Genomic DNA, 19,850 nt, shown 5'->3' on the forward strand with positions numbered 1-19,850 from the left:
ACAATATATTTTCATGCATCTTGTAAGATAAGGAAACATTTTAATACATCATGCTTATGATATTATGGTAGGTTGATTAAGGTCAAAGGGCACCAACCTTGCAGCGGGTAAACGTTAACGTAATTGTACATAAAACAATATAACCACAAGATTCACTTGAAAATTCTCATTCCCTTGCTTTAAGAATATTCTAGTTTGTATTTAAATAACAAAGTTATTGAATTGCTCTTCATTTGAATTTATCATCATCACTTTTTGTTCTGAATATAATTAGTTAAATCATGTTCTTTGTTTGGATTAAATGAGGTTTATATAACTTTCAACACTTCTTTGTATATTATGAGTGGTCCATATATTAATATAATGATATGAAATGAAGTTTTTATAAATTTAGAACCTTTTATATTGGCCATGATATAACATGAAGTTTCTATATAAATTTAGACATATGTTAGTAATGGTTTTCTTATTAATATAATGATGATTAATTGTGGATGAATTTCTTGATATTTTTTAATGTGCCATAATGAACTTTCAAGATATCATAATATTTACGAGAAAGTATTTTACTAGCTAAACTTCCCCTCTTATGTAAAACATGGAAATTTTTATTTATCTAAAATGTTTCATCAAATTCAAATCTTTGAATGTTTATAGTTGAGGATGGTGAAAAAAATTACGAATTACGCTTATTTGATCAATAGGGTGACAAGGGGAAGGCACCAATCTCAAAACAATTGGTAGATGCTACTGAGGAAGTGCTTAATGAAGAAGAAATTTGTTTGTCAACCAATCAGATCCAAATAATGAGGAATATTCTCATAAAATTAAAAAGAAACTCAGTTCTTTAATATGATTCAACCATGGAAGGAAGAGATAAGAGGCTAAATAAATACCATGATAGACCAAATTTATCACTATGGGTTATGTAACTTAATTAATTATCCCATTTATTTATTTATGATTTTAATTATCTCATCCTTTATTAAAAAACTCTTTATTTTACAGGAGTATGATCCTCATGGTGCAACTATGGGGGCTAGAGTTGGTAGTAACACCATTTCTCTGCCTATGAGTGACACACCAGTGACTGGGATCATTACACCCCTTAAAAAACATACACCAATATCTACACCCATTGAAAAAAATACGTAAGGATCTGCACATGATGATGTGGATGTAAAGCACAATCCCATTGCACATTTTGAAGCAAGCTTTCTTGGATCTTTTTGAGTTACTAGAATGGGAACACTATTGATTGTGAACTTGGTAGATGATGACCATGTCCACATGAAATTAGAGAAGACTTCAGGCATTTAATAAGTGTTTTAAATATTAATTACAATCTAATTTAAATTTATGTATAGTCTATGATCATTTTAAACTAATGATATTATCATTTTGCAGGAAACAATGTATTCTATAGGTGCATGAATGACCTAACCTTGGAACTCTTTGGGCCCACAATTCACACAGGGTGGAATTCAAAATGTTCCAAGTTGAAAGATTAACTTATGAACAAGATGGTTGGTCCATTCGGTGAGGGTACCTTTAGAAAAAATGGAGTTAGCTCGAAGGTAGTCTTACATTTAAGATATTCGTGGGACCAGTATAGGGTTCATTTGTAAAATAACCCTAAGTATGGGTGCCCTCTAGCGATTCCAAAGAGCGAGTGGAAGTCCCTTGTGGAATATGCAAAGGAGAAGGCACTTTGAAAAGAAGGGAAGACATCACCCAGACCAGGAAGGTATGAGTCACTTTTAATAATTTAATTATGATGCTTTATCATCATTGTGACATATAATTAAGTTTTTCAATATTTTCAATATAGGATCCCATATACATCCAAATCCACAAAGGGTAGAATAGCTAAACATGTGCAACATCATCTTGGATTGGGTGGTTACACAAAACTGGCTACAAAAATTGTAAGTATAAAAAAAAAAAAAAAAAAAAAAAATTGCTTCCAAATTATAAATTCATAAAAATTTTAATTTAATATCACAAAACAAGAAAAAATCATGTTGTCTTATAAAATTCTAGGGGTCAAAATTCAAAGAGGCTCCCATGGAGGAATACGTCAATCTTTTTTACAAGCACGACTATCAAGTTGTGGTTGAACGTAGGACAAGCTTGGGGTCTACATAGCCCTCTGACACCCAACTTGACACTCATGTAAATAAAAGCAACAAAGAACATTTATAAATTATTACTTGTACAATCTATTGGTTATTACTTTTGGTCATAAAATAATGTTCTTGATTGTAAAAAGTAGGCAAGAAATTCAGATACAAATGTCCCAAGTAATAATGGAACACATGAGCCTAGTGATGGCAGAGTGCCTCTTGAAACCGATGTTCAACTCAGTATCGAAGGTATTTCATATGTTATAAAAAAATTGTAGTATCAAATGCAATTAAAAATATTTAAATTCAAATGATGTATTAATTATAATCTTTATTGTTTCTACTCCAGAGCATGTACATGATGAGGCTAGACAAAAGGAGGAACATATGGCCACATCTGAAAGCACTCCAATTCCCTCCATTATCGAAGCAGGTAAATAACACTCTACTACTCTTTTTAATAATAAAACACTTGTAATAATAATAACTATAAATATGAATTTAACATTTCTTTCTTATTACAGTGGATGATCTGCCCCCTTGTAACAACATAGATGTATCACCAAGTTAGGAGTAAGACATACATAGCCCATAACAACTGAAGGGGAAGAATACGTCCTTGCTAAATTCATAAAAAATAGATAAACACACTTTCCAATGCTAAAATGTATTGACATGAAATATTTCATGGATCTACGGATGAATGAATGAAAGGATGTTTTCTATTTGTTTCTTTATGTATCTTAATATATTGCTTACAACTATTTCTTCGTAGATAGATTGGGTATTGTGGAATTGAGTGTGATTTGAGGGGGGAGGGGCCATGATAGCTCCCACCTTCACATGGTTGGCCATGTTTAGTGGAGAATAAATTAGGGTTTGGATAATCTTGGATAAAAACACCCTCGATCCAACAAAGCAACAACAAAGTCAATGTTGAATTCATTGTTGCTTCGTTGTGTGGAGGGAGATTTGATCCAAGATTAAACTACTCCAATAATTTATTCTCGAAACTGAGAGGATCTCATTCAGGTATTCATGCACTCAAGTCTTTTTAATTAATGATTTATTCATGCAATTAAATTTAATATTTGGTCAAATTTAATCAAGTTTGCTTCATTGGTCTCATGAATATGTGTAGGACAACTAGTATTAATTCAGACGTTGAAGGGGAACAACTATCAAAAGAAAATAGCTCAAAATGGTAACATTACATTTAGTATTCAATTTTTGGTTATTGTTATTAAGCATTTGTTTTATTACCAAATATTGAAAATATCTCCATTTATTCACTTTGTCATTGCACTTGCTTGAACCTGTTCTCTTATTTCATATACTATTACATAGCTAAGATTTAAATATGAAAAGATTGGTATTAAACATGTAGTTTTTCCTCCAAATGTGACATCCCTAAGTCAACTTGATTTCCATCCTTTTATAGTCCATCTACTTTCGTATTTAACTCTCTAAAAATTTGCAAACTAAATCACCCTCATTATTAATCTTTGTCATAACCAAACTTTATAGATTTATTATTTCATTATTTGTGTAGCTTTAAAGTTTCTATTTAAATTCACTACAATATTTATTAAGTTAGAAAAAAAAAATGTGAGACTGGAAGTTATAGTTGGTATATATGTTAGATCTAAGACTTTTGTGATCCATAATTTAGAAAATAGTCTTTCAGATTAATCACATTGTAAGGATTGGGTCGTCGTTTCGAACCAAATAATGTGGTTCATCCTTAGGACAAGGTGAGAAATCAATCGATCTGCGAGAATAAATATCATGGATGCATCATTGTTCAATGTTAGCAATTTAGAATTAGCCGCTGGTGAAATAAAATTAATTAGGAGTAATCAACTAATATTTAGTTAGAAACTAGTTGTTATGTAATAATCAAATATTTAATATCGAAATTGTCAAAATTTATTAATATAAATAATAATATAATCTAATAAAAATAATATTATAAGCTAAGGTTGACCCAGTCAATGTGAATTAGGAAGAAAACTAGTTGTTATCATGATATAAATAATAATATTAATGATATTATAGGAACAAAACTAGTCGTTATCCTTGCAATGTGATTCATCTGAAAGACTGTTTTCTATGTTTGTATATAGTTTGCATGTGATTTTTGAAACAACTAGATGATTCTCAAGTTGACAATTGATATTGGCATTTAGTTGTTTTCAATAAGCAATTAAATAAACCAACATGTGGATTAAGTGAATTTTGAGTTGGTTTGAGGTGTAAATGTAGATAAAGGTTCTATAGCCCTCCCAATAAATCAAGCTATTATTCTTGGAGACTTTTCTCTCTCCTTTTGTCTCTTATTATATGTTGTTATGTGGGTGAATATTTCTCTCAAATATATTGCTTCACTTTAGATCTAGGGTTTATATTGTTGATGAGATTGAGTTCTCATCAGTTTCTATCAAAGAAATGGTCCAAGCCTTCTCTTCTCTTTCTAATTCCTTTGTCTATAGTGCCCCACCTAGAAATATTTGCAACAATGACAAGAAACATAGATTTGGTTTCTTGGCCAATGCCCTACCCAGGCGACAAGTCACACCTTCAAATTCATTGTGGGGTTATTGAGGGCATCCTCCCACCCCCACACAATAGTTTCAAGTTCTTGCAATGTGTCTAGGGTTACCTTAAGGCTTCCCTCCTACCCCACATGAAACACAACCTATCCATGGCTCACATCTTAGACTTTTGATAAAAAACATTCTCCAATGTGTATTCAATTGGATACACTAGGGAAAGCACTAGCCTTAGCAAGTTGAAAAAACAACTTATCTTTGAAGATATGATAGAGTAAAATAGGGAATTAGAATAAATTCCTAGATCCAGAGTATGAGGGTCTATTTAAAATCATGCCTTGATATATTGGAACCTAAACATATGTTGATTATATAACTACATTTGGTCCATAGCTCTCAAGCACGGTGTATTTTTCAGATAACCTCTCATCCAAAAGCCCCATCAATACATGGGATTCACTGTGTACAACCATACAAAAAAATTCTACCCAACATGATATAGACAATGTCCATGTGTTAAGGACTAAAGATGCACTAGAATTGAGGAAAAATAATTTATGAGTACATATCCCTATTAAAAAAAACTTAGTATTCATCTTCAGATCAAAGAATTAGAAAAGGTACTAATCTTAAAATTTAAATATGGATTGTTACTAGTTTTTTTGCTCACTAGATAAATATAAATGAGGCCCTAGATTGTCATATCATAATACCAAGGCACTTAATTTTGTTTGAGGATGTATTAAACGATAAGGAGGCTAATCCAAACAGTTTGTCACTGATTTATCAGTTTAAGGAGGATGTTATTAACGTATATTATTTTTATCGTGGCATATTCCAGTGATAATTAACATTTTTCTTTGAACTTGCTTATCACTTCATTGGCTACAATATAAGTTTACCTAAAATGGTTGTTTTCATAATGGGGTAAAACATAGTTGAAACTGAGCTTCAGTGGCTCCAAAAACATTGATTGCACATTAAATACACAAAAGGATGCCACTAATGGACTGCAGAGTAATCAAAGTTCCATACCTTCCATAGGAGATTGACAAGTCGAGTATTTTTCTTTGCAAAATAATTGACAAGTCAATTATGCAAGACATTATTATTACAATATATATATATATATATATATATATATATATATATTCCACCTTATTGGCAAGTGTGGATTTGTCTTGGACCTAATTTTTCAGAGAAATAAATTTTATCCTTATTTTTAATGTATGTTGGCAAGGAAAGTATCCCTGTCAATGAGAACTTCAGCACAATCATCCCATGATGAAGAACGAGTAGGGAAATATTCAAGACAAGGATATTGAGAGCATATAGGAATAAATTTACCTACCCTAGATAAGGGTGTGAACTCTCACAAAATTCTAGATCTCTTTTACAGATATCAAGGAATAACTAGAAATTCAACTTCCCTAGCTCTTATTACCTTCTTGATCATTAGGAAGTGCATTACCATAATGCCTATCATCAACTAACATTGACCATAAATCACGAATGCATGATCAATGGATACAAGATAAAAGGCTCATGTTCATCTATCCCATAACAATTGAACATGGACCCTCACCCCACCTTCCAAGTAAATGGCCACCATAAGGCTCCTTAACCTTACCCAACAAACCAAGCATTAAGCATCCTCTCTATCCATCATTGGAAACAATTATAACCAAATAACCACACAACATGAGAAAGAGCCTTTAATTTTAAATGATTCTAAACAGGAAAGGACAATAAACCATCCATCCCCAAGGTGCCCTAGTCAATCTTTAAAAGTGGTTGTTTAGTTGGGAGTCTAGGCACAATCAACTGGATGAGGATATTTGTTTGAGTTAAATATATGCTTACACAGACATTTTTATACTTATAATGAGTAGTGTTTTATGGGCAAGTGCATCCACAGTGAAGAAACTCCTCCCTGACTATGCAAATGGTGATCTTGCTTCTCTTTGTTCATGGGATGATCAAATGTGATTCCACTATCCCTGGTCAATTCCATTACACTTCATTGACACACAAGACAATAAGTGTTCTTATGTTTATTCCAGTAAGTTATTCTATCTAATATAAACTTCATCCCACAATTAATTACTTTAATTTGGGTTTTCATTTTTGTTTTTAGGCATTTTTCCCATCAACTTTGTACTTTTATGTATCTATGTGTTTACGATCATAATATGGGTATAACATGAATTGCTCAAGAGAATTATCTCATCTTCATGATAAACTAAAGGATGTTAACTTATAAGAAATATCTAAGTAACAACCTTATTAGAGATCTTAGAATTTTTTGTTTGTTTGCAAACAAGGGACTACCATAATTTCCAAGGAGAAATAGGCATGTTCCTTGAAGGTGCCATACAAAAATACATTTCTCATCTTCAAAATTATGACAGCAGAGCCGACAGAGAAAAATGTATGTTTATCCTGTATTGACATCAACTTACAATGAGTTTTCTATCTATGACATGTATTTTACATCTCGAGTGCTTTCACATAGAATTATATTTGAATGTGGTCTAATTCAAATACCAATGGAGGCTAATACCCGTTTGTATAACTTGCAAATAATTTAACCGAAATCTTACTATTTCTCTTTCATTTTATGGGAGATGTCCATTAGGTCATATCCTGTCTATTTATACATTTTCCATATGGATAATTTATTGGGAAATTATTCATTTGATACATATTAATGAAAAATACATTTGTAGTGTTATATGTGGTATTCATTACAGATGAAGGTTGAAATATAATCATATTACACTGGTACAGACAAAAGAGTAATTTGCATCGTGTAAGTAAATACAATATCCTCTACCCAGTAATTGGATTAAAAGTATGGTGTTATTTTCATCCTTTACCTTAAAGGAACATTGGTTATTTCAATTTTGTATTTTTAGGAGGGGAATTAAGCAAGAAAGGTAAGAGGAGTGGGAAGAAAATTTTTAGACTTTAGAATGAAAAATAATTCAACAAAATTTCCTTGCCTTTGTCCTATTTGTGTGTCTCGCATAAATGTAAAAGAAAACTTTTCTCACCCATGTTTTTTTCATATATTGAGAGTATACTTTCCACCTATTAGCTATTGTTCTTTGACAACTTCAAACATTAGTGGGCCATCTTATGAATTGACTTGACTGCATGTATTAGAATTAAAATGTGTTGACATTGGGTGATGTATCCATTTTGGTCAATATGAGAACTAGACATATTTTGAAACCACCAAAAGTATGAAATGTCTTATATGCATACCATTTTCCCGTGACTTGAGCAAAAACAAGTATTTTTACCCTTGTACATTCACCATTTTTCTAGCATCAACACTTGTTATCTATGTTTCTTCAAATAATTATTCTATTATTTTGTTAGAAATTGTTTCCCATGTAATTAAGTATGGTCCCTGTCAAGTGTCTGGGAAATAGGTTATTAAATTAAATGTTTTTCTACTCTTAACAAGGAAGACATATTGTCAAAAAAAAAAACAATAGTAAACAACGATGAAAGGAATAATAAACATCTAACAGGTGGAATCCATGCAATTCAAGTGTCATTTATAAGATCTTAGGCACTCATTGCTAAAGCCAACTGCCTCTTCCCAAAATCCAATGAGAAAACTATATAAAGGACTTAATGTTTTAAGATATTGTTTGTTTTATTTTTCTCAACTTCGTATCCCTACACATGTTTTTATATGGATATAATATAATCCCAAAAGTGTAAACCATTGCCACAAACAACTTTTTATAATAGTTAATAATCAAACTTTCATGAGATTATATGTGGAACTAGGTGCAATCTAGTATGCTCTATGAATTGTAGTTATTGGCAACTTCCAACTTCTAGAGTTCCATATTTTAGAGCATAGGTCTTACAAGGGACTACACACAACACCAGAGGCCTCAAAACCTTGATATGTACAGGGAGTCGGGAAAAATTGGTTCCCATGAGGTGACTTCAATCTCATGTGTTATTTGTTGCATACTCAAGGTTCCCAGTTCCTCTAGAACACATTCATTCGTTTCCTTAGAATTTTTACAATTCTTTGGTTTTATTAAAGCTAATAAAAAATGTTTCTAGATTCACTCAATTCTTGCTGAAATTTTTCTTATATTTTTCCTTTGAGTCTACCATGTTTTCCTTATAGTTTATCCTATTTATTAGACCAAATATATATATATATATATATATATATATATATATATATATATATATATATATATATATATATATATATATATATACACACACACAAACACACAAATATTGATGAGATCTACATTCTAGAGGCAGTCCATTCCATTTGTTTTCCTTATTTTTGTCATTAGAGAAAAAAAATCTATTTGGAAAATTATGCCTTTGATATTGTCTTAAAAAAATGATTTTTTCACTGATATCATGACTTTTTCTATAAATTTTAAGATAACTGTCAAAAATGTATGGTTGTGTGATGTAGGAGCATGAGACTTGGAGGGAAAATCTTCAAACTTATTCCAAAAATCCAAAAAAATCTACAGTTAAAGGAGTGGGGTCCTTTAGCCAGCAATTTCCATGCTTTTTTAGTTTAAGATAAGGATAGAATTAAGAATAAATCATGCTGTAATAATTGCTTATGGATAAGATGTAACAATCTTTACGCATAATTTCTTTAAATCGATCTATGTAAAAGGCATGCTTTTGTATGGATAAGGACTAAGAGGGCTTATCTATTAATTATAAATGAAATAACGGGACACTCTAGAGGAGTGTGCCCGGAAGCATTATCATCTGTAAAAAAACCTCTCTTTTTGCATCTGATTTTATGGTTCTCTGTTGAATGGTAATTGGATGCGTGTATCAATTTTAAGGCTTTCTTCTGAGTCTGAATATCAATGAATTAACCTTATTTCCAGTTAATATTTTGGTTAAAGCCTTTAGATTGTGTTTTTCATTCATATCAGCGAGCCTGGTTCTTTAATTGCTTTAGTTGGGTTCTGCAGGTAAAAATCTTTTTTACATAGGGAAATAGTGAAATACTTAGCAGATCAGAGTCTTGACTTGAAGTTTTATTGCTTAAGGATTATAACCTCGTCGGGTCCGAATCCTTTATCGCATCGTTGATTGGGAGCGGAACAGAGCTGAACCGTTGGAACGCTGAACTCGGATAGCACGAAACTACTGGAGCCGAAACATTATAGGGAGGCTTTAATAGCATATCGGGTCTGTGATTGTTATCGCATCACCATATCAGAGTGGGAGGAGCAAGCCTTTAGACTATTGGAGTTGTTGATCGTGATCTCCAATAATCCTGTGTATTATTGCATCGGGGAAAGGAGCTTGGAAGGGCCGATAATAAACTGTCGATAGTGTAATTCTTTTGAATTAACACTATAGTTGAACTTAAAGCATTGATAGTGTATTTTCGTTCCTTTGGAATGAAAGCCCTCCGCCTGTGTGTATAGCATTTTTAACGCATTTCCTTTGTTTTAAAAAAACGATAGTCTATCACCATAATTCTTATGGGATTATAGTTCTAATAGAGGAAAAACAGGCCTATTATATGATTAGTGCCCGATAACAAGGGTTGGGGTGATAAGAGGAAAACCTCATGAGATAGTCAGCCTAACATTAGATGACTGATACAACTCTTGAAGCAAAAAGAAGAATTCAGCCAGAAATTGAAAAAATAATATCAGGCTTCGGCTTCTTGTCCATATCGCTTGCACCCAGGCCACCATTAGTGGTATTAGAGCAACCAGCTGACATTGAATTGAATCTCAGAAGCAGGAGAAGGAAAGTTACTATGGCTTTCAAAGTTGGAAGAGGACGAGGACGCGGTGGAAGAGGACAGTATGTTGCAAAAGTTGAAGTAATGGAAGCTGTGCAACAAATGCAAGCTATATTGGATGCATTAACAATAGGCAGAAATATAGATGATGGATATGTTAGTGAACTTGAGGGTGAAGCTATAGAGGAGGAAGCTGTAGCAGTTACCCCTGAGATGATATTCTTCTACTCAGTGTTGAGATCCATAGCTAGGCCAAAGATTGAGCTTTCAATATATGAAGGAGGACTGAATCTAGAAGAATTGATAGACTGGATTAATGGCATGGAGAAATTCTTCGACTATGAAGAAACAGAAGATGAGAAGAAAGTTAAGTTTGTTGTCACCAAGCTAAAAGGACATGCAGTGCTTTGGTGGGATGGTGTGCAAGAAGAAAGAAAGACTATGAAGAAACAGAAGATGAGAAGAAAGTTAAGTTTGTTGTCACCAAGCTAAAAGGACATGCAGCGCTTTGGTGGGATGGTGTGCAAGAAGAAAGAAAGAGACTTGGCAAGCAACCTATCAAGAATTGGAGCAGGATGGTAACAAAGCTAAGAGGTAAGTTTTTACCAAGTAATTATCAGAAAGCCTTGTTCAGACAGATGCAGAATCTTAGACAGAGGGCTTTGATAGTGAAAGAATACACAGAGGAATTCTACAAGGTAAGCATAAGATTTGGAAAAACCCAGGATACAAATGAAAAGGTGGCTAGGTATATAATGGCCTTAGGATGGACATTCAAGTTGAGATAAGTATATTGTCTCCTAAAACAATAGAGGAAGCTTATCAGATAGCACTGAAAGCTGAAGAAAAACTCATGAGGAAGCAGTCTGCCAAAGGGAGAGGTACATTCCGAGGAAGGAGAAGTCAAGGTGGTAGAGGGTGATCTACAACACCTAAAGATGGAGCTAGCAGTAGCTCAACCCAGCATGCACCCACAAGAGGTGATGCAAGAGGTAGAGGGAGTTTTTCTAGAGGGAGAGGAGGCAGAGGAAGAGGAAGAGAAATAAGATGTTACAGATGTGACAAGCTGGGACATAGAGTTGTTGAATGCCCAGAGAATGCGGGAACAAGCCAGAGGAATGCAGTTGTTGCTCCAGTTGAGGGAGAAGCACCAGCAATAGCAGTGGTAGAAGAAGAAAATATACCAGAGAGAGGAGACTCTTTGGTAGTTAATAAAGTTTTGCTCAAGCCAACAAAAGAGATAGTTGAACCATCACAAAGAAAGACTTTATTCAGAACAGTGTGTAAAGTTCAAGGGAAATGTTATCAGATGATCATTGATAGTGGCAGCACTGATAATTTGGTCTCTATAGAAGTGGTGGAAAAATTGAAGCTGAAGACAATGAAACATCCAAAACCTTACAAGGTGTCATGGTTACAAAAGGGACATCAATTGTTAGTGAATGAACAGTGTGAAGTGGAATTTCAGGTGGGCAAGTATAAAGATAAAATTGTATGTGATGTGATGCCAATGGATGTGTGTCACATATTACTTGGAAGACCTTAGCAATATGATAGAGAAGCCATGCATGATGGGAAAAGAAACACCTACAAGTTTGGAAAGGATGGTGTGAATCATACATTGCTGCCTCTGCAAGAAGAAGATGTACCAGGAAAGAAGACTGATCCAAAAACTATGTAACTAGGAGGAAAGGAATACTTGAAGCAGATTGAAGAGAATGAGGTAAATTTTGTTTAATTTACAAGCGCAAGGTAATAGTGACTTTTACTAAAGTTTCTGATTTACCCATTGAAATTCAAGAAATGTTGGAGAAATATTGTGATATTATTGTTGATGATTTTCCAAATGAGTTGCCACCCATTAGAAGAATTAGCCATCATATAGATTTGATTCCTCGAGCAAGTCTACCTAACAAAGAAGCTTATAGAATGACTCCTACAGAAAATGAACAGGTTAGGAAGCAGGTGCAAGAATTGCTTGACAAAGGGTTGATCAAAGAAAGCTTGAGTCCTTGCGCAGTACCAACAGTGTTGAGTCCAAAGAAAGATGGAGGTTGGAGAATGTGTACATATTCAAGAGCCATCAATAAGATCACAATCATGTACAAATTTCCTTTACCTAGAATTGAAAATTTAATGGAATGATTGAGTGGAGAAAAGTATTTTTCAAAACTAGATCTTAAAAGTGGGTATCATCAGATAAGGATAAGAGAAGGGGATGAGTGGAAAACTGCTTTTAAGACAAATGAGGGATTGTATGAGTGGAGAGTAATGCCTTTTGGGTTTTCAAATGCACCAAGTATGTTTATGAGACTCATGAATGAAGTTTTTAAAGATTTTATTTGTAAATTTGTAATAGTATATCTACACGATATATTAGTTTACAGCAGGTCTAAGGAGGAGCACATGAGGCATCTGAATTATGTCTTACAAAGGCTACAATAGGAGAAATTATTGCTGAATTTGAAGAAGTTTTCATTCATGAAAGAAGAGCTAGTGTACTTGGGTTTTGTTATTTCTGCTGAAGGGCTGAAAATGGATCCAGAGAAGATCAAGGCAATCATGGAGTGGCCTTCACCTAAAAGTGTTTTTAAGGTAAGAAGTTTCCATGGTCTTGCTAGCTTTTATAGAAAATTCATCAAGAATTTTAGTAAGATCAATACACCTATTATTGAGACCATAAAGAAGGAAAAACAACCATTTAGATGGACTGCTGAAGCAGAAGAAAAAATTCAGTTGTTAAAGAAGAAAAACACTGAAAAGCCTATTTTGGTTTTACCTGATTTTAGTAAGCCTTTCCAAGTGAAGTCTGATGCCAGCAGAGAAGCAATTGGAGGTGTTTTAAGCCAGGAAGATAGACCTATAGCCTATTTTACTGAAAAGCTAAATGATTGCAAAAAGAAGTATTCTTCTTATGATAAGGAGTTCTATGCAATTGTGCAGTCATTGAAGAAATGGAGGTATTATCTAATGTCAAAAGAATTTATTCTTTACTCAGATAACCATGCACTACAATATATTATGTAGCAACCAAAGCCTAGCCAGAAACATGCCAAATGGGTAGAGTATATTCAAGGTTTCCATTTTGTTTTGAAGCATATAAACGGCCAATCAAACAAAGTTGCAGATGCCTTAAGTAGGAGGAATGTATTATTTCAAGAGAGTCAAATCCAAGTGTTGGGCTTTCATTTTCTGACGCAGACCCAGGCCACGCCCAGGCCACACCCACCAGGATCTCTCTTCTAACCAAACATATAAAAGCTTGATTCATCGCTTACAATTTCATGATTGAACAAAAACCGAGCTTGTTTGTCATACAATGCTACAAAACCCATATTTCAACTCACGGTGCTATAAAACCACACATGGTTCACCAATGAACTCTTAAAAGAGACCGTGTCATGCGCATACCATAGACTTACCATAGATAGCTCTTTAACATATATTTTTCCACGCTATATATATGTATACGCGAAGGCATACAGCGTTACTCCTCCCTGCGCAACCGTGGGCCACGCGCTGGATGTTCTTTCCTCCCCTCTAATATCGTCGGTTGGCTGTTACTTACCCCAAAGGCTCATACATATATAGCGCAGATATAATGCAAAACGACTTCCGCTGTCAATGATTGCTCAGACCACGACTTACGCTGCCAACGATGGCGCAAACCACGACTTCCGCTCCTCCAGAACTTTGTTACACTGTATTGGAATTAAAATAATTTCCTCTGACTGTGCCATCGTTCATTTCGATTAGACCAACATCGGAGAAGAATGCCGGGTAGCTCGATACAATAACTGTATAACACCTTGCAATTCTCCAAACGCTGACGAGATGGAGCAATATCGATATTCTGCAAATGTCCGCTAGCGCTTCCGAGCCGTCCTTAAAATACTTAGCTCCTAAATTGCTTCGGTCCTTGGTACGCTCCCAACGTTTTAATTACTGGACTATACGATATAGATGTGCGGTTTATAGGGTTGCTCTCAATCCGGAACCGCAGGTTACTCTGCTACCGCTCGTTTCTAAAAGAACCTTTGTAAAGGGAACGCCGTCCAGAGATTTAAAAGATCTTTCAACGCCAATACAACATCCGTCGGATTCATAACTCAAGATACACATAACTGCAGTCGCCAACAATATCCAGCAGCGCTCCAAGGATTAACTCGCTCCTCAAATTCTGGTACTCAACACCTGTTATCAAATTAAACTCGAACAACAGATTGTTATTAAAATCGAACAACAGTTATTTCGCTTTTAATGCATATACAAGCGGTCCTCCTGAACTGATACTTCTCAAATACACTGGTTAGTGTCTCCCCGGTTCAGCTATGAACTCTTCACCCGCGTGACAGGTCTATCGGCTAATTTGTCACTGTTTATATGTGGTCCCACTATTCGTCGATTGGTGTAACTAACCACAGCTCCACCTCTGGCGATCCATATGCATTACAATTTAAATCGTTTTCAATTTACAGAGCTTGCCTGCCACACATCCGCAGTCTATCTGCGTGTTTATTTTAATATGGCGCAACTCTTCAAGGGCTGTTTACCACACATATACTCTGCATTAATTAATAAAGCTACACGGTCTCAGACATTCTACAGCAACTTAATGAGAGCCATTAACACTTGAATTCAGTTTCAAAATCTCGCGCCGGATAATCCCAACTAAGAATGATAACCCATGATATCCGCCATATAAAAGAATTACAATCTAAACCCTGTCCGCCACAGAGTTGACATATATATCAAAGGAAATTCCATAACAAAGGCGCATCGAGAAAATTAGAACCACTGCATAACTGTAACTCAAAGCAGTTTACCACTATACAAGGGCAGCGGATTTCATTATGAACACACATCAGTTCTGCCTTGAATAAGGCTACTCATTAAATCAATAATATATATATACCTCTGAAACGTTATTTACATAAAACAAAAGGACACTACTTACAACTTATCTTTGGCCAGATATTCGATACTGATGGCCTTTTACAACTGCCCGAAGGCTCCCAAGGAGAACCTCACACTCACTCCTTCACGCTCTCCTCCCCTATTCTATCTAATTTTCTCTCCAAATCCCTTCCTATTTAAAATCATTAAATTAAATGCTCAATCCCTTAAAATCTTCAACAACCCCTAAATCTCTCAACATCCCTAAAGGATAAGTTTTTATCCCTAAAATCCTTCAATTCATTAAATTTCCTCATATCCTTTTATTAATAAAAGGATATTTACATAAATCCTCACCTTCTCCTATTGAATTCAAATTAATTAATAAAATATTAAAAATCATCACACCCCATATTTACAGATGGAGAAAAAGGTCTTGATGCTCCTGCATCAGACTCCCCATGAAAAAAAATTTACAGATGGAGAAAAAGGTCTTGATGCTCCTGCATCAGACTCCCCATGAAAAAAAATTCATGACCACCTGGTCATAAGTCTCCTCCTGGATCCCAAATTTTATTTTGTAATCCTTTCGTGCTTGTCGATTGCTTCACTGCTGTTGTCATCTGCTGTTGTCTTCCAGGTTTCCATATTTTGTGTTGTAGTGCTCCACCTGCTCTGCTCTTGCAATCCTTCATTGTCATTCTCTTGTTGTCGTTCCTTTTCTTTCTTTCGGCTGTCTTTCTCTGGGATGGTTTTACCATTAACCTCCTTATCAATTCAATTTATTTGTCCAGTATGTCCTCTGTTTGCTGATTGTTTCCACCATCTTCAATAAAACATGTTGCTCTTGTTGTCACTATGGATGTTGCCTCACATGTTTCTCTAGCTGTTAATATGAATGTTGCGGCCTCCCAATCTTCCTTTCCCTCTGCAACATTCCTTTGCTCATCACCTGCAACTTCTTCCAAACCTGCAATCACACACAAATCATTAGTTTTAAAATCACAAGACCTGACGGTCTTGTTTGATGCTTCAGTCATCAAATCTTCGGGCTGCTTTGAATCATTCATATGATTCAACTCCTCTAGCTCTTCATCACTTTCAAAAAGTAATGGTCCACTCTCTGGGTAACATATTGAAACTTCAACATCTTCTTCAGCATCTTCCTTTTGCTCTAGCTCAACTGTTTCAAGCTTCTCTTTCTTCTGTCTGGCATCAAGAACTTGTTCAAGTTCCCTTATTTCCTTTATCAACTGCAAATTTACCTGATGATTCCACTTCTCTTGTAGTCTCTGCCACCTCAACTTCTTTCTCATGACATAACCACGCTTCTGGTTTTCCTCATTTCTTTGCAACATCTCCATTAACACCTCAAGCTAAACTGCTATCTCAGCCTTCTCCCTCTCATATTCCTCTTTGCTTAACTGTCTCTGTATGCCAACTGCTTTGGCATCCTTCTCCTTTTGTCCTCTGCTGTGGTTTATTTCAGAACCTTTGTGACGACTGTCACTAGTCATCATCCTTTCCATCTCTATGAGTTCCTCACTCACTTGCTATGAGTTGTACTAAAGCCTCTCCAGCAGCAAGTCCTATCTTGCTGCCACTTACCTCACCAAGCCCTCCTCACTTGGTCTTTTGGCAAGCAATTGGTTCTCTATCTCCAGAACCTCCTTTGAGCACTTTTCTTTGCTCTTCCTGGCTTCAACTCATCTGCCTGTTCACAATTGTCTTCCTTATCCAATCTCTATTGGATTTCCTCAAGGTTCTGCCACACCTATGCTTTCACCAGTTTTCTGTTAGCAATTTTAAACATGTCTTCTATGGATTTTCCTTTTTGCAAAAATACTTCTGCTTTAATGCAAAGACTACAATCTTCAAATTCAAATAAACCCAGATCACCTTACCTTCAAGATCTCAGTCTGATCTTGTCTTTTCGTTTGCCTGTACTTTTAAATGGATCGTTCTTCCCACTAGCTGTCAGCTTGTGTCTTCAAACTCTTCAACTACCTTCAGAATCTCACACTCCTGCAACTTTTGTTTCAGCAAATCTGCTACTTACACATTCAAAAATATATTCCAATTCAACAAAAACCTTCTTGACATCATTCAGACAATAAACATTTCAACAGAGCATTCCAGCTCTGATACCATTTGATGCAGGGCTCAGCTAGCCTGCAATCCAGGATCTTTCTTCTCGCTCATGCATGTAAAGCATGCGCCTCAAATCAACAACCTCAGTCAAATTCCCCCATCATATCAGAATACAATTTAATCATTTCATTCAGGATTCGGTCCATGGCTTTACTGCCCCCTTCAATCTTTAACAATCTGGCAGCTCAGCTAAAACTGGAGCGCACAGGAACCACGCTTTCCACACAATTTATAACACTGCCTTCTCTCCATCTTTGGAATGCACAATTCAATGCTCAGAAATTCTTTGCTATGGCAATTGTATTAGAATCAACGCCAAGCCAATTATACGTGATGCATCAACACGCTCTTTGACAAAATAGGGTAGAGATACTCATTACAGCGATGGTAAGGCCCTCGGCCTCCTAATTTCCCTGCGCACAGGTGCTGATCTACTGTTATATACACCTCATTTCAACCTTCTCACACACAGGATTGTAACCAACAGCATCCACGCGCATATAGCTCTGCCCCTATCCGCCTGAAGAATCCCAACTCACAATTTAATGGTGCAGTCCTGTATTCAATTGAATAAAAAAAAAATGCCACATATATATATTTCGTCCTCAGCGCAAAAACGCATTCACAATCTGGAACTATATGGCGCGGGTTGGTTTTGGTAACGCACAGTGAACTAGAAGCTAATCGTTGTTATAAACTCCCATGTCCGGAACAATTCCATAAGATGGAATTGAAATTGAAAGACAGCGCTTCGGAAGGCCGTTGATAAACCCGCTGACAAGCAATTTCAATATATAGGCTTATTAAAGCAACCCCACAGCGATAGTTCCGCTGTCATACAATAAACCTCACTGCGTTTTCCCCAATTTGTGCCTGATAACAAGGGTTGGGTTGATAAGAGGAAAACCTCATGAGACAGACAGCCTAACATTAGATGACTGATACACCTCTTGAAGCAGAAAGAGGAATGCAGCCAGAAATTGAAGAAATTATATCAGGGTTCGGTCATTTGTCAATATCGCCTGCACCCAGGCCACCATCTTGACTCTCAATTGTTTGAAACTCACTGTAGTTTAAAACTAAATGACCTTTATGCTTAAATAATACTTTCAACTCCCTTTCCCTACTCATGTTTTTATAGGGATGTAATCCCTATTCAAAAGTGTAAACTATTTCCCGAAACATGTCATAAAATTCAAAGATCAAACTCTCATGATAGAATATATGTGGATGAAGTTTCAATATAGCATGCTCATATATTACAGTTGCTTGTGACTTCCAACTTCTAGAATCACCAATTTTTCAGTGTAGAAGTTACAAGGGACCTCCTACAACAGTGGCAACCTCAAAACCTTGAGATGTACAAGTAGACAAAAAATTGGGTTCCCATGAAGTGAATTTTTTCTACTCAAGGTTCTCAGTTTTACTAGAGAACCTTCATTTTCTTTCTTCCAATAAATTTTACAATGCTTGGTTATATTAAGCTAATGAATTATGTCTATATTGTCTCCCTAGTTTCTAATTTCTAGATCCAATTTATTCTTGCTGCCATTTTCCTTATATGTTTCCTTGGAGTCTACCATGTTTTTCTTCTAATTTTTACTATCCACTAGACCATACATACACACACACACACACACACACACACACACATATATATATATATATATATATATATATATATAGTGAGAGAGAGAGAGAGAGAGACTCTTTAGAGGTAGTTTGTGTGGATTTTTTCTTTATTTCCAATTGTGAAAAGAATGAACTTTTTCTAACTAGAAACTTATACCTATGATGTTGTCTTAACAAGTTGATTCTATTACTAATAGAAATACTTGTTCTTTAAGTTTTAAAATAATGTCAAAAACTTATAATTGGGAATTACAAATTGTTTGACTCCCAAACGAGTTGAAAAAACATTTTATTTCATGCTCAAATAATACTTTCAACTCCCTATCACTAGTGTTTTGTAGGGGCATTATCTCCTTGAAAATTATAAACTATTATTCACACCTTTTCATAATAGTCAACAATCAAACTCTCACAAGAAATATTTGTGGACCTAGGTGCAATCAAGCATGCTCCATGTATTACAGTTGTTGACAACTGAAAACTTCTAAAATCACATATTTTGTAGTGTAAGAGTTACAAGGGACCACATACAACAACATAAGCCTTGAAACCCTGATATGTACAAGGAGACTAGAACCTTAGTGTTCCCATGAAGTGACTTCAATATCATGTGTTTTTTGTTGCATACTCATGGCGCCCAATTTCTTAAACCCTTCCAGTTTCTTTCTTCCTATAAGTTTTACCATGCTTTGGTTATAGTAAGTTAATGAA

The sequence above is a fragment of the Pinus tabuliformis genome, chromosome 9 (genome assembly GCF_031772625.1).
Source record: "Pinus tabuliformis cultivar Carrire ecotype Pingquan chromosome 9, CPIR1, whole genome shotgun sequence".
Taxonomy (NCBI): domain Eukaryota; kingdom Viridiplantae; phylum Streptophyta; class Pinopsida; order Pinales; family Pinaceae; genus Pinus; species Pinus tabuliformis.